The sequence below is a fragment of the Oncorhynchus nerka genome, linkage group LG12, assembly GCF_034236695.1.
Source record: "Oncorhynchus nerka isolate Pitt River linkage group LG12, Oner_Uvic_2.0, whole genome shotgun sequence".
NCBI lineage: Eukaryota > Metazoa > Chordata > Actinopteri > Salmoniformes > Salmonidae > Oncorhynchus > Oncorhynchus nerka.
In genome coordinates, this window is record NC_088407.1 from 69,470,774 (window position 1) to 69,483,949 (window position 13,176).

The 13,176-nt window shown below is 46.0% G+C and overlaps 1 protein-coding gene across 1 annotated transcript in view; it reads left to right on the forward strand.

Moving 5' to 3' along the window:
- LOC115138658 (ral GTPase-activating protein subunit alpha-1-like) overlaps positions 1–13,176 on the forward strand; it is a 118,666-nt gene that overhangs the window by 85,993 nt on the left and 19,497 nt on the right.

Below are 13,176 nucleotides of genomic sequence, written 5' to 3' on the forward strand. Positions count from 1 at the left end.
GCCGTTTGTAACGATGTTACAAAATGAACATAATGTTAATATGAATGTTAATGATTCAGTATTTTATGCCTGGAGTCAGTAGAAAAACCATCCATCAGTTTCTATGCCATGTAGAAATCAAATCTGTACAAAAGCACCACTTTTCCCTCTAGTCCAGTTTTCTTCGAGCTAATGATTTGTAATTTCACCTATACTTTTCTCCCCATTTCAGTCATTATTATTTTATATCTTCCTGGAAAGTGTGACTCTGGCAACCACTCAAGCTCACATGCTCCAAATCCCCACCTCTAAATTCTCTATCTACCCTTTAAATACTCTATCTACCCTTTAAATACTCTATCTACCCTTTAAATACTCTATCAACCCTCTAACCCCTGTTTAAAAATATATATATAATAATGCTCGAAAACAAAGCAAAATATAGGGGGGTGAAAAGCGATTCTCATCTGCCATGTTCAATCTCGTGTGTGTGTGTGTGCGTGCGCACAGCGCGGAGCACAGCGTGGTTCGATACCGGACTGAGCTATTGATTGGCGTGAGTTGCACTGGTCGATGGGCCTGACAGCCAGAATTACAGTAATCTGTCAATATCGACTGATGTCTTTCCAGACTCCATCTTTCTCTATCTGCCTCTCTGTCTCCATCCCCCTCTCCTTTTGTTTGTTTGTTTCTTTTCCTTTTCTTTTACTTCAGAAATAGAGAAGTCTTGTCTAGTCTTCCAGCTGGCAAGCTAATTGAAGTCTCTTTAAGGAATGATTCATAGAAATGTTTTAAGCCATGCATGGGTCCGTGCGTGTTAAAGGAGAAGATCATTATTTTACAACTTGATGGTAGATGGTTCCTCACCCTGAATACAGTCTATGGGCCGGGAGAAACTGTAATTCATGGTTCAGTGTTCTTTAAACAGCCATTACAAACTTAGATTTTTATAAACAAAAAATATTTCACCTTTTCACCTGGCCAGGATCGAGCAAAGCAGTGCGACACAAACAACACAGAATTACACATGGATAAACAAACGTACAGGCAACAACACAATAGAAAACTCTGTATACAGTGTATGCACATGTAGTAAGATTAGGGAGGGAAGGAAATAAATAGGCCATAGTGGTGAAATAATTACAATTTAGCAATTAAACACTGGAGTGATAGATGTGATGAAGATGAATGTTCAAGTAGAGATACTGGGATGCAAAAATACTGGGGTGCAAAAAAAAAAATAACTAGGGGGATGAGGTTGTTGGGTGGGCTATTTACAGATGTGCTATGTACAGGTGCAATGATCGGTAAGCTGCTCTGACAGCTGATGCTTAAAGTTAGTGAGGGAGTATTTGTGCTGCAGTAGTTTATGTGTCGGGGGCTAGGGTCAGTTTGTTATATCTGGAGTACTTATCCTGTCTTATCCGGTGTCCTGTGTGAATTTAAGTATGCTCTTTCTAATTCTCCCTCTCTTTCTTTCTCTCTCTCGGAGGACCTGAGCCCTAGGACCATGCCTCAGGACTACCTGGCATGATGACTCCTTGCTGTCCCCAGTCCACCTGGCCGTGCTGCTGCTCCAGTTTCAACTGTTCTGCCTGTGATTATTATTATTTGACCATGCTGGTCATTTATGAACATTTGAACATCTTGGCCATGTTCTGCTATAATCTCCACCCAGCACAGTTTGAACAGGACTGGCCACCCCTCGTAGCCTGGTTCCTCTCTTGGTTTCTTCCTAGGTTTTGGCCTTCCTAGGGAGTTTTTCCTAGCCACCGTGCTTCTACACCTGCATTGCTTGCTGTTTGGGGTTTTAGGCTGGGTTTCTGTACAGCACTTTGAGATATCAGCTGATGTACGAAGGGCTATATTTGATTTGATATAAGTCTCCAGCTTCAGTGATTTTTGCAATTCGTTCCAGTCATTGTCAGCAGAGAACTGTAAGGAAAGGCGGCCAAAGGAGGAATTGGCTTTGGGGGTGACCAGTGAAATATACCTGCTGGAGCGCGTGCTACGGGTGGGTGCTGCTATGGTGACCAGTGAGCTGAGATAAGGTGGGGATTTACCTAGATGACCTGGAGCCAATGGGTATGGCGACGAGTATGAAGCGAGGGCCAGCCAACGAGAGCATACAGGTTGCAGTGGTGGGTAGTATATGGGGCTTTGGTGACAAAACGGATGGCACTGTGTTAGACTACATCCAATTTGCTGAGTAGAGTGTTGGAGGCTATTTTGTAAATGGCATCGCCGAAGTCAAGGATTGGTAGGATAGTCAGTTTTACGAGGGTATGTTTGGCAGCATGAGTGAAGGATGCTTTGTTGCGAAATGGGAAGCCGATTCTAGATTTAATTTTGGATTGGAGATGCTTAATGTGAGTCTGGAAGGAGAGTTTACAGTCTAACCAGACACCTAGGTATTTGTAGTTGCCCACATATTCTAAGTCAGAACCGTCCAGAGTCGTGATGCTTGACGGGCAGGCGGGTGCAGGCAGCGATCGGTTGAAGAGCATGCATTTAGTTTTACTTGCTTTTAAGAGCAGTTGGAGGACACGGGATGGAGTGTTGTATGACATTGAAGCTCGTCTGGGGATTTGTTAACACAATGTCCAAAGAAGGGCCAGAAGTATACAGAATGGTATCGTCTGCGTAGAGGTGGATCAGAGAATCACCAGCAGCGAGTGCGACATCATTGATGTATATATAGAAAAGAGACGGCCCGAGAATTGAACCCTGTGGCACCCCCATAGAGACTGCCAGAGGTCCAGAAAACAGGCCCTCCGATTTCACGCACTGAACTCTATCTAAGAAGTAGTTGGCGAACCAGGCGAGGCAGTCATTTGAGAAATTAAGGCTGTTGAGTCTGCCGATAAGAATGCGGTGATTGACAGAGTCGAAAGCCTTGGCCAGGTCGATGAATACGGCTGCACAGTATTAAATCAAATTAAAAGGTTATTAATAAATTAATAAAGGTAAATAATTGTATTTTATCGACACTGAGCGGTACCTAACTTTAGCCACCGCCAGCTAAAAATCTATGGAAGTGATGGGGACATGTTTAATAAAAATGTCAAAATCATCTGAAATCAGCTCCATATTTAGTTTGATGTTACTTAAATGCCTACATCAGTTCCGTAGATGTTTAGCTAGCGGTGGCTAAAGTTAGCTGAAGTTACCATGTATAGGTTTTTCCTGGCCTATAGACTATTTTCATCTAACATTAGGTTGTAAAAGGAAGCTGTTCTCTAAATGCCTTTTAGCAAGCGCTGCAGCAGAAGGAATTGAGCTGTCCCAGAGGACCAGCAACACTAAGACACTGAGCGGTACCTAGTTACCTATTGATAGCGCAGCAGAGCACAGCCGTGTGTGTGTGTGTGTGTGTGTGTGTGTGTGTGTGTGTGTGGTTACGTGTTGACAGAGCACCTCCGACAGCTCGTAATTGTACACAGAACAATGTGAACAAACAGCATTATTGATTATTATAATTGTAATGCATTATTAGTGAAATCCACTGGATGAAACAATTTCCTGTCTTCCTCTAAGGATGATGGGTTATTTCCTATGTTCTGCTGTTTTAGTTCTTGGGAAGCTATTGTACAGTTTACCTATAAAGTATTGATAAAATTACATATTGAATCCCTATTTATTAAATGTATTGGTCTCTGTGAGTGGACTTATATCAGGTAGTTCTTGCCTAGAGAGAACTGTAAAATCAGGTCAAACTGAGTCAGTCAACAGTTATAGCAGCAAACTGGAGCGTGTGGAGAGGGAGTGACGTAGGTCAGTTCCCTCACAATCCCCCTGGAGCAGCTAATTGAGCCTGATCATAAAGTAGAAGAACACTAGGGTCTTTCTCTCTTCCAGAGTCTGCCCGCCTACCTGCCTAACTACCTACCTGCCTGCCTACCTAACTACCTGCCTGCCTAACTACCTGCCTACCTACCTAACTACCTGCCTGCCTGCCTACCTACCACCACCCCTGTACTTATGCTCACTTCGAGGCAAGCAACACTAAAGCATGCATGAGAGCAGCTGCTGTTCCGGACAACTGTGATCACGCTCTCCGTAGCCGATGTGAGCAAGACCTTTAAACACAAGGCCGCGGGGCCAGACTGATTACCAGGAAGTGTACTCACAGCATGCGCGGATCAACTGGCAGGTGTCTTCACTGACATTTTCAACCTCTCCCTGGCCGAGTCTGTAATACCTACATGTTTCAAGCAGACCACCATAGTCCCTGTGCCCAAGAAAGCAAAGGCAACCTGCCTAAATGACTACTGCCCTGTAGCACTCACGCCGGTAGCCATGAAGTGCTTTGAAAGGCTGGTCATGACCCACATCAAAACCCTAGACCCACTCCAATTCGCATACCGCCCAAACCGATGACGCAATCTCAATCACACTCCACACTGCCCTTTTCCACCTGGACAAGAGGCGCACTTGTGTAAGAATACTGTTAATTGACTACAGCTCAGCGTTCAACACCATAGTGCCCACGAAGCTCATCACTGCTAAGGACCCTGGGACTAAACACCACCTTCTGCAACTGGATCCTGGACTTCCTGAAGGGCCGCCCCAGGTGGTAAGTGTAGGCAACAACACATGTGCCACGCTGATCCTCAACACTGGGGCCCCTCTGGGGTGCGTGCTTAGTTCCGTCCTGTACTCCCTCTTCCCCCATTACTGCGTGGCCAAACAACTCCAACACCATCATTAAGTTTGCTGACAACACAACCGTGGTAGGCCTGATCACCAACAACGATGAGACATCCTATAGGGAGGTCAGAGACCTGGCAGTGTGGTGCCAGGACACCAACCTCTCCCTCAATATGAGCAAGACAAAGGAGCTGATCGTGGACTACAGGAGAAGGAGGGCCAAACAGGTTCCCATTAACATCTTCGAGGCTGTAGTGAATATTAAACAAACTATAATGGTCCAAACACACCAAGACATCCGTGAAGAGGGCATGACAACACCTTTTCCCCATCAGGAGACTGAAAAGATTTGGCATGGGTCCCCAGATCCTCAAAAAGTTCTACAGCTCCACCATCGAGAGCATCCTGACCGGTTGCATCACCGTCTGATATGGCAACTGCTCAGCATCCGACCGTAAGGTATACTACAGAGGGTAGTGTGGACGGCCCAGTATATCAGTAGGACCAAGCTTCCTGTCATCCAGGACCTACAGGACAAGAAAAAGTAAGGGAACCCTTTGGATTTACCTGGATTTCTGCTAAATTGGTCATAAAATGTGATCTGATCTTCATCTAAGTCACAACAATATACAAACAGTCTGCTTAAACTAATAACACACAAACAATTTTACGTTTTCATGTACACTGTTTAAATATTCACAGTGTAGGGTGGAAAAAGTATGTGTTGGTTGACCCTCCTTTGGTAGCAATAAACTCCACCAAATGTTTTCTGTAGTTGCAGATCAGACCTGCACAACGGTCAGGAGGAATTTTGGACCATTCGTCTTTACAAAGCGGTTTCAGTTCAGCGATATTCGTAGCATGTCTGGTGTGAACCGATCTCGAGGTCATGCCACAGCATTTTAAATTGGGTTAAGGTCAGGACTTTGACTAGGCCACTCCAGAAGGCATTTTCTACCACTCTAAATTCCAAGCATCTGCCTCTAACCCTAGGAAGCTCTTTGCCACCCTAGGAAGCTCTTTGCCACCTTCTCCTCCCTCCTGAATCCTCCTCCCCCTCCCCCCCCCTCCCTCTCTGCAGATGACTTCGTCAACCATTTTGAAAAGAAGGTCGACGACATCCGATCCTCGTTTGCTAAGTCAAACGACACCGCTGGTTCTACTCACACTGCCCTACCCTGTGCTCTGACCTCTTTCTCCCCTCTCTCTCCAGATGAAATCTCGCGTCTTGTGACGGCCGGCCGCCCAACAACCTGCCCGCTTGACCCTATCCCCTCCTCTCTTCTCCAGACCATTTCCGGAGACCTTCTCCCTTACCTCACCTCGCTCATCAACTCATCCCTGACTGCTGGCTACGTCCCTTCCGTCTTCAAGAGAGCGAGAGTTGCACCCCTTCTGAAAAAACCTACACTCGATCCCTCCGATGTCAACAACTACAGACCAGTATCCCTTCTTTCTTTTCTCTCCAAAACTCTTGAACGTGCCGTCCTTGGCCAGCTCTCCCGCTATCTCTCTCAGAATGACCTTCTTGATCCAAATCAGTCAGGTTTCAAGACTAGTCATTCAACTGAGACTGCTCTTCTCTGTATCACGGAGGCGCTGCTAAAGCTAACTCTCTCTCCTCTGCTCTCATCCTTCTAGACCTATCGGCTGCCTTCGATACTGTGAACCATCAGATCCTCCTCTCCACCCTCTCCGAGTTGGGCATCTCCGGCGCGGCCCACGCTTGGATTGCGTCCTACCTGACAGGTCGCTCCTACCAGGTGGCGTGGCGAGAATCTGTCTCCTCACCACGCGCTCTCACCACTGGCGTCCCCCAGGGCTCTGTTCTAGGCCCTCTCCTATTCTCGCTATACACCAAGTCACTTGGCTCTGTCATAACCTCACATGGTCTCTCCTATCATTGCTATGCAGACGACACACAATTAATCTTCTCCTTTCCCCCTTCTGATGACCAGGTGGCGAATCGCATCTCTGCATGTCTGGCAGACATATCAGTGTGGATGACGGATCACCACCTCAAGCTGAACCTCGGCAAGACGGAGCTGCTCTTCCTCCCGGGAAGGACTGCCCGTTCCATGATCTCGCCATCACGGTTGACAACTCCATTGTGTCCTCCTCCCAGAGCGCTAAGAACCTTGGCGTGATCCTGGACAACACCCTGTCGTTCTCAACTAACATCAAGGCGGTGGCCCGTTCCTGTAGGTTCATGCTCTACAACATCCGCAGAGTACGACCCTGCCTCACACAGGAAGCGGCGCAGGTCCTAATCCAGGCACTTGTCATCTCCCGTCTGGATTACTGCAACTCGCTGTTGGCTGGGCTCCCTGCCTGTGCCATTAAACCCCTACAACTCATCCAGAACGCCGCAGCCCGTCTGGTGTTCAACCTTCCCAAGTTCTCTCACGTTACCCCGCTCCTCCGCTCTCTCCACTGGCTTCCAGTTGAAGCTCGCATCCGCTACAAGACCATGGTGCTTGCCTACGGAGCTGTGAGGGAACGGCACCTCAGTACCTCCAGGCTCTGATCAGGCCCTACACCCAAACAAGGGCACTGCGTTCATCCACCTCTGGCCTGCTCGCCTCCCTACCACTGAGGAAGTACAGTTCCCGCGCAGCCCAGTCAAAACTGTTCGCTGCTCTGGCCCCCCAATGGTGGAACAAACTCCCTCACGACGCCAGGACAGCGGAGTCAATCACCACCTTCCGGAGACACCTGAAACCCCACCTCTTTCAGGAATACCTAGGATAGGATAAAGTAATCCTTCTCACCCCCCCCTTACTAGATTTAGATGCACTATTGTAAAGTGGCTGTTCCACTGGATGTCTTAAGGTGAACGCACCAATTTGTAAGTCGCTCTGGATAAGAGCGTCTGCTAAATGACTTAAATGTAATGTAATGTAAATATTTTCTTCTGTTGAAGCCATTCTGTTGTTGATTTCTGTGTTTTGGGTCGTTGTCCTGTTGCATCACCCAACTTCTGATGAGCTTCAATTGGCAGACAGATAGCCTTACATTCTCCTGCAAAATGTCTTGATAAACTTGGGAATTTATTTTTCTGTCTGATAGCAGGCTGTCCAGGCCCTGAGGCAGCAAATCAGCCCCAAACCATAATGCTCCCTCCACCATTGTTTACAGTTATGAGGTTTTGATGTTGGTTTGTTGTGCCTTTTTTCTTTCTTGCCGCTGTATATACTAGACGGTGTCTGAGAAAGGCCCAAAAAATTGTCCGACTCCACTCACCCAAGTCATAGACTGTTCTCTCTGCTATAGCACGACAAGCGTTAAGTCTAGGTCCAAAAAGCTCCTTAAAACAGCTTCGACACCCAAGCCATAAGACTGCTGAACAATTAATCCAATGACCACCCGGACTAGTTACATTGATGTGCCCCCCTTTGTTCTTACACTGCTGCTACTCGTTGTTTTATTATCTATGCATAGTCACTTTACCCCTACCTACAAGTTACCTCAACTAACCTGTACCCCCACACATTGACTCAGTACCGGTAGCCCCTGTAAATAGCCTCATTATTGTTATTTTATTTTGGTTTATTTTTTACTTTAGTTTATTTAGTTTATTAAGTCTATTTCTTGAACTGCATTGTTGGTTAAGGTCTACCTGTTGTATTCGGCACATGTGACAAATCAAATTTGATTTGATTTCTCTCTCTCTCTCTGTCCACCATCCACCCTGTACCTCTCTCTCTGTCCACCATCCACCCTGTACCTCTCTCTCTGTCCACCATCCAGCCTGTACCTCTCTCTCTGTCCACCATCCAGCCTGTACCTCTCTCTCTGTCCACCATCCAGCCTGTACCTCTCTCTCTGTCCACCATCCAGCCTGTACCTCTCTCTCTGTCCACCATCCAGCCTGTACCTCTCTCTCTGTCCACCATCCAGCCTGTACCTCTGTGTCGCTCGCTCTCTCTCTCGCTGTCTGTGCAACATCCACCCTGTACCGACACCTCTGTCCACCATCCACCCCTCCTCTTCTCCTCTCCTCCTGCACGTGCCTGCCGACCCCTCTCTTCTCCTCACTAAGTATATCGTCCTGGCCCAGGGGCTTGAACATCTGCCTCCTTCACTCACAGATTCCCCATTTTCCATGACTATCAAACCTCTTTCTCTCTCTCTGCCCAGCATCCACCCTGTACCTCTTTCCCTCAGTCTACCATCCACCCTGTATTTCTCTCTCTTTCTGTGTCTCTGTCTATCTCTCTCTTTTCAATGGGCTTTATTTGCATGTGCAAAAAGTTTACATTGCCAAAGCAAGTGAAATAGATAATAAACGATATAAAATTAACAGTAAACATTACACTCACAAAAGTTCCAAAGTAACGATGTGCAAATAGTTAAAGTTAAAAAATGTTAAATGAATAAACATAAATATGAGTTGTATTTACAGTGGTGTTTGTTCTTCACTGGTTGCCCTTTTCTTGTGGCAACAGGTCACAAATCTTGCTGCTGTGATGGCACACTGGTATGTCACCCAATAGATATGGGAGTTTATCAAAATTTGATTTGTTTTCGATTTTTTTGTGGGTCCGTGTAATCTGAGGAAAATACAGTGCATTTGGAAAGTATTCAGACCCCTTGACTTTTTCCACATGTTACATTACAGCCTTATTCTAAAATTGATGAAATAGCTTTTTTTCCTCATCAAGCTACACACATCATAATGACAAAGCAAAAACAGGTTTTTGAAGTTATATTTAAAAAAATAACTAACATTTACATACGTTTTCAGACCCTTTACTCAGTACTTTATTGAAGCACCTTTTGGCAGTGATTACAGCCTTGAATCTTTTTAGGTATGACGCTACAAGCTTGGCACACCTGTATTTGAGGAGTTTCTCCCATTCTTCTCTGCAGATCATCTCAAGCTCTGTTAGGTTGGATGGGGAGCGTCGCTGCACAGCTATTTTCAGGTCTCTCCACAGCTATTTCCAGGTCTCTCCACAGCTATTTTCAGGTCTCTCCACAGCTATTTTCAGGTCTCTCCACAGCTATTTTCAGGTCTCTCCACAGCTATTTCCAGGTCTCTCCACAGCTATTTTCAGGTCTCTCCACAGCTATTTTCAGGTCTCTCCACAGCTATTTCCAGGTCTCTCCACAGCTATTTTCAGGTCTCTCCACAGCTATTTTCAAGTCTCTCCAAAGCTGTTAGATCGGGTTCAAGTCCGGGCTCTGGCTGGGCCACTCAAGGACATTCAGAGACTTGTCCCGAAGCCACTCCTGCGTTGTCTTGGCTGTGTGCTTAGGGTCGTTGTCCTGTTGGAAGGTGAACCTTCGCCCCAGTCTGAGGTCCTGAGCGCTCTGGAGTATTTTTTCATCTTATTCAGTGAAAGCTTTGTGTTCCATAAAGTGTCTATGTTTTTAGTTGTTTGGTTTGGCCTCAGACCAGTAAGTGTGAGCAGGGTCCTGGCGAAGGTGGGTACTGCTGCCTTGTATAGGTGGACCTTGTCGTAAAGGCTGTTCAAGTCCAGGGTGGCGTGGTGGGCCAGGTAAACATTTGGTTTTGAGGGACAGTCACGGGAAATACTCATGTTTACCCGCAGTATGGTAGCAGGGTTGAAATCTTTGCATGGTAGCAGTGTGGAGATAAACACTTGTGCATTGGTGAAAGTAGAAGAAGCTTTTTCAATCACTCCCTTGAGTGCTGTGACCACCCTTTCCTGCTCTGCTCTCAGGTCGTTTGTGCCTGTGTATATTATTATGTGTCTAGGTGACCCTAGTTGGTCCTCAGACAGAAGGTCTAGGGGCTGGATGTTTGGACACCAGAGTTTAGACACTGTGTGTTTGGGTAAAAATCTGAAGTTTACATACACCTTAGCCAAATACATTTAAACTCAGTTTTTCACAATTCATGACATTTAAGTATAAATTCCCTGTCTTAGGTCAGTTAGGATTACCACTTCATTTTAAGAATGTGAAATGTCAGAATAATAGTAGAGAGAATGATTTATTTCAGCTTTTATTTATTTCATCACATTCTCAGTGGGTCAGAAGTTTACATACACTCAATTCGTATTTGGTAGCATTGCCTTTCAATTGTTTAACTTGGGGGTGGGCTTGGGTTTCTTCATCTATCTGTGCTGTTGTGGTGTCAAGACTTTGGTCAGGTTCTGAGGTGGGCTGTTCTGCTGGCTTCTCTGGGGGGGTGGCCAGATGTCTAATGGGTGGTTCTCTGTCAGACGTCATCTTTCTCACCTTCTCCTTCAGCCGCTCCTGCTCTTTCTCCTATTGAAGTTGTCTCACCATAGTCCAGAGTGCAGACATTTCTTTTTTCCCCTCCAGGTCTGGTTGAGGGGGTGTTGTTGTGCTGGACTGTTGTCTGGGTCTGTGCTGACTGGAGTGTGTTCACCTGCTGTTCCATGCTATTCCAGCTTCACCTGCCTTACCTCCAGCTGGGTGAATTCATCCTTCATTTCAGTGAGGGGGTAGTGCTCTGTGCTGGGAGATTGACTTTCCGCTTGGGGTTGCTCGTCTGTGGGGTTGTTTAAAGAAGAGTTCTGGTCTGACTCACTCGAGGTGGGGGAGTCTTCCTCAAGAGAGCGCTTCTCCTGCTGCGCTCCCTCTTTAATTCTGTGGAAGTCCATCTGAAACTGTATAGGGTTGCCCTGTACTGTTCCAGACTTGTTCAGGTTGACATTAGCCAAAAATGTCTCTGGATTGTCCATGAGGAGCTTAATATCTTTCTGTGCCTTCTCATTTTTTTACATCCAAGGGTTACTGTATTGTGATGACCTCTGCACAGAGGGAAGCTATGAAGAAGGGGGCCTCAAAGGCCTCTGCATTTGGGAAGGGGAGGCTGTGAAACTCTCAATGTTGGGCTCAAGGGCTATGACACCCTTACTTCACACCGCAGTGATAATTGAAGTTGCAGACGGATCTGTTTTGTCCTAGCAAGCTTGGTAGCCTTAACTTAGCATTCAGTCCTTATGAAATAAATTACAATAATCTATTTTTGTTTTTCTTCTTGGCTTTAAAAGTAACTTCAGGCTAAACGTTACTCACTCAGTTCCAGGTTGGATGGTGTTTTCATGTTTCTGTTGTACTTCTTTTGCTGGTCGTTGGTTTGCCCGAGTATTTGCTGTATAGTCCTTGGGAATAAGAATCTAATTCGATCCAAATTCAGGTTGTAGGTTTGGAGTATTGATTTGGAGTAAAGGTTATGTTGTGGGGGGTAGTATCCTGTATAAGTCCTTGTGAAAAAATCTAAATAAACTCTAAATCCATCTTTTTGTAAAAGCATGCTGAAAAATTCAGCCACTAATCTGCTCATGACATCTCTCTCTGTCTACCATCCACCCTGTACGTCTGTCTGTCTGTCTGTACCATCCAGTCTGTACCACTCTCTGTCTACCATCCACTCTGTCTACCATCCACTCTGTCTGTCTGTCTGTCTGTCTGTCTGTCTGTCTGTCTGTCTGTCTGTCTGTCTGTCTGTACCATCCAGTCTGTACCACTTTCGCTGTCCACTGACACCTTGTACTTCTCTCCTGCACGTGCCCGCCGACCCCTCTCTCTCCTCCACACTAAGTTCCTCCTCTTGGCCCTGGGGCTCGTCCATCTGCCTCCTCCACTCACTGATCCCTCATTTGCCATGACTGTGAAATCAGTGCTTAAAAGGGAGAAAATGGCCCCGTTTTTCTGCTGCTGGTCTTAATGTCTGGTGGACTCAAATGACAGAAAGCTGCTACAGTACCTGGTATCAGGCAGTGCTAAGAATCATGGCACATCATGGAGCTGCTGGGCGAACACAGCCAGAGAGGAAGAAAGAGAGCAAGAGAGCCTCGGAAGCCACTCCTCAGTAATAGGCAAGACAAGACAAAAAAAACAAGATTCTCTGGTCTGATGAAACCAAGATTGAACTATTTTGGCTGAATGCCAAGCGTCACATCTGGAGGAAACCTGGCACCATCCCTACAGTGAAGCATGGTGTTGGCAGCATCATGCTGTGGGGATGTTTTTCAGTGGCAGAGACTGGGAGACAAGTCCGGTTTGGGTGAAAGATGACTGGAGCAAAGTACAGAGACTTGAAAATAGCTGTTCAGCGATGCTCCCCATTCAACCTGAAAGAGCTTGAGAGGATCTGCAGAGAAGAATAGGAGAAGCTCCCCACATACAGGTGTGCCACGCTTGTAGCGTCATACCCAAGAAGACTCGAGGCTGTAGTCGTTGCCAAAGGTGCTTCAACAAAGTACTGAGTGAAGGGTCTGAATAAATGTAATATTTCAGTTGTTATATATATATATTCACATACATTTGCAAAGATTTCTAAGAAACAGTTTTTTTCATTGTCATTATGGGATATTGTTATTTGTATTTATTAGGGATCCCCATTACAGCTACTCTTCCTGGGGTCCAAACACAGATTGATGAGGGGGAAAAAACAATTTAACCCATTTTAGAATAAGGCTGTAACATAAGGACATTTGGAAAAAGTGAAGGGGTCTGAATACTTTCCGAATACACCGTTGCTTACTTCCTAAAGCCAGTGTGTGTGTCCGAGTTTCCATTAGCCTTCAATTGCCAGCTTTTGGC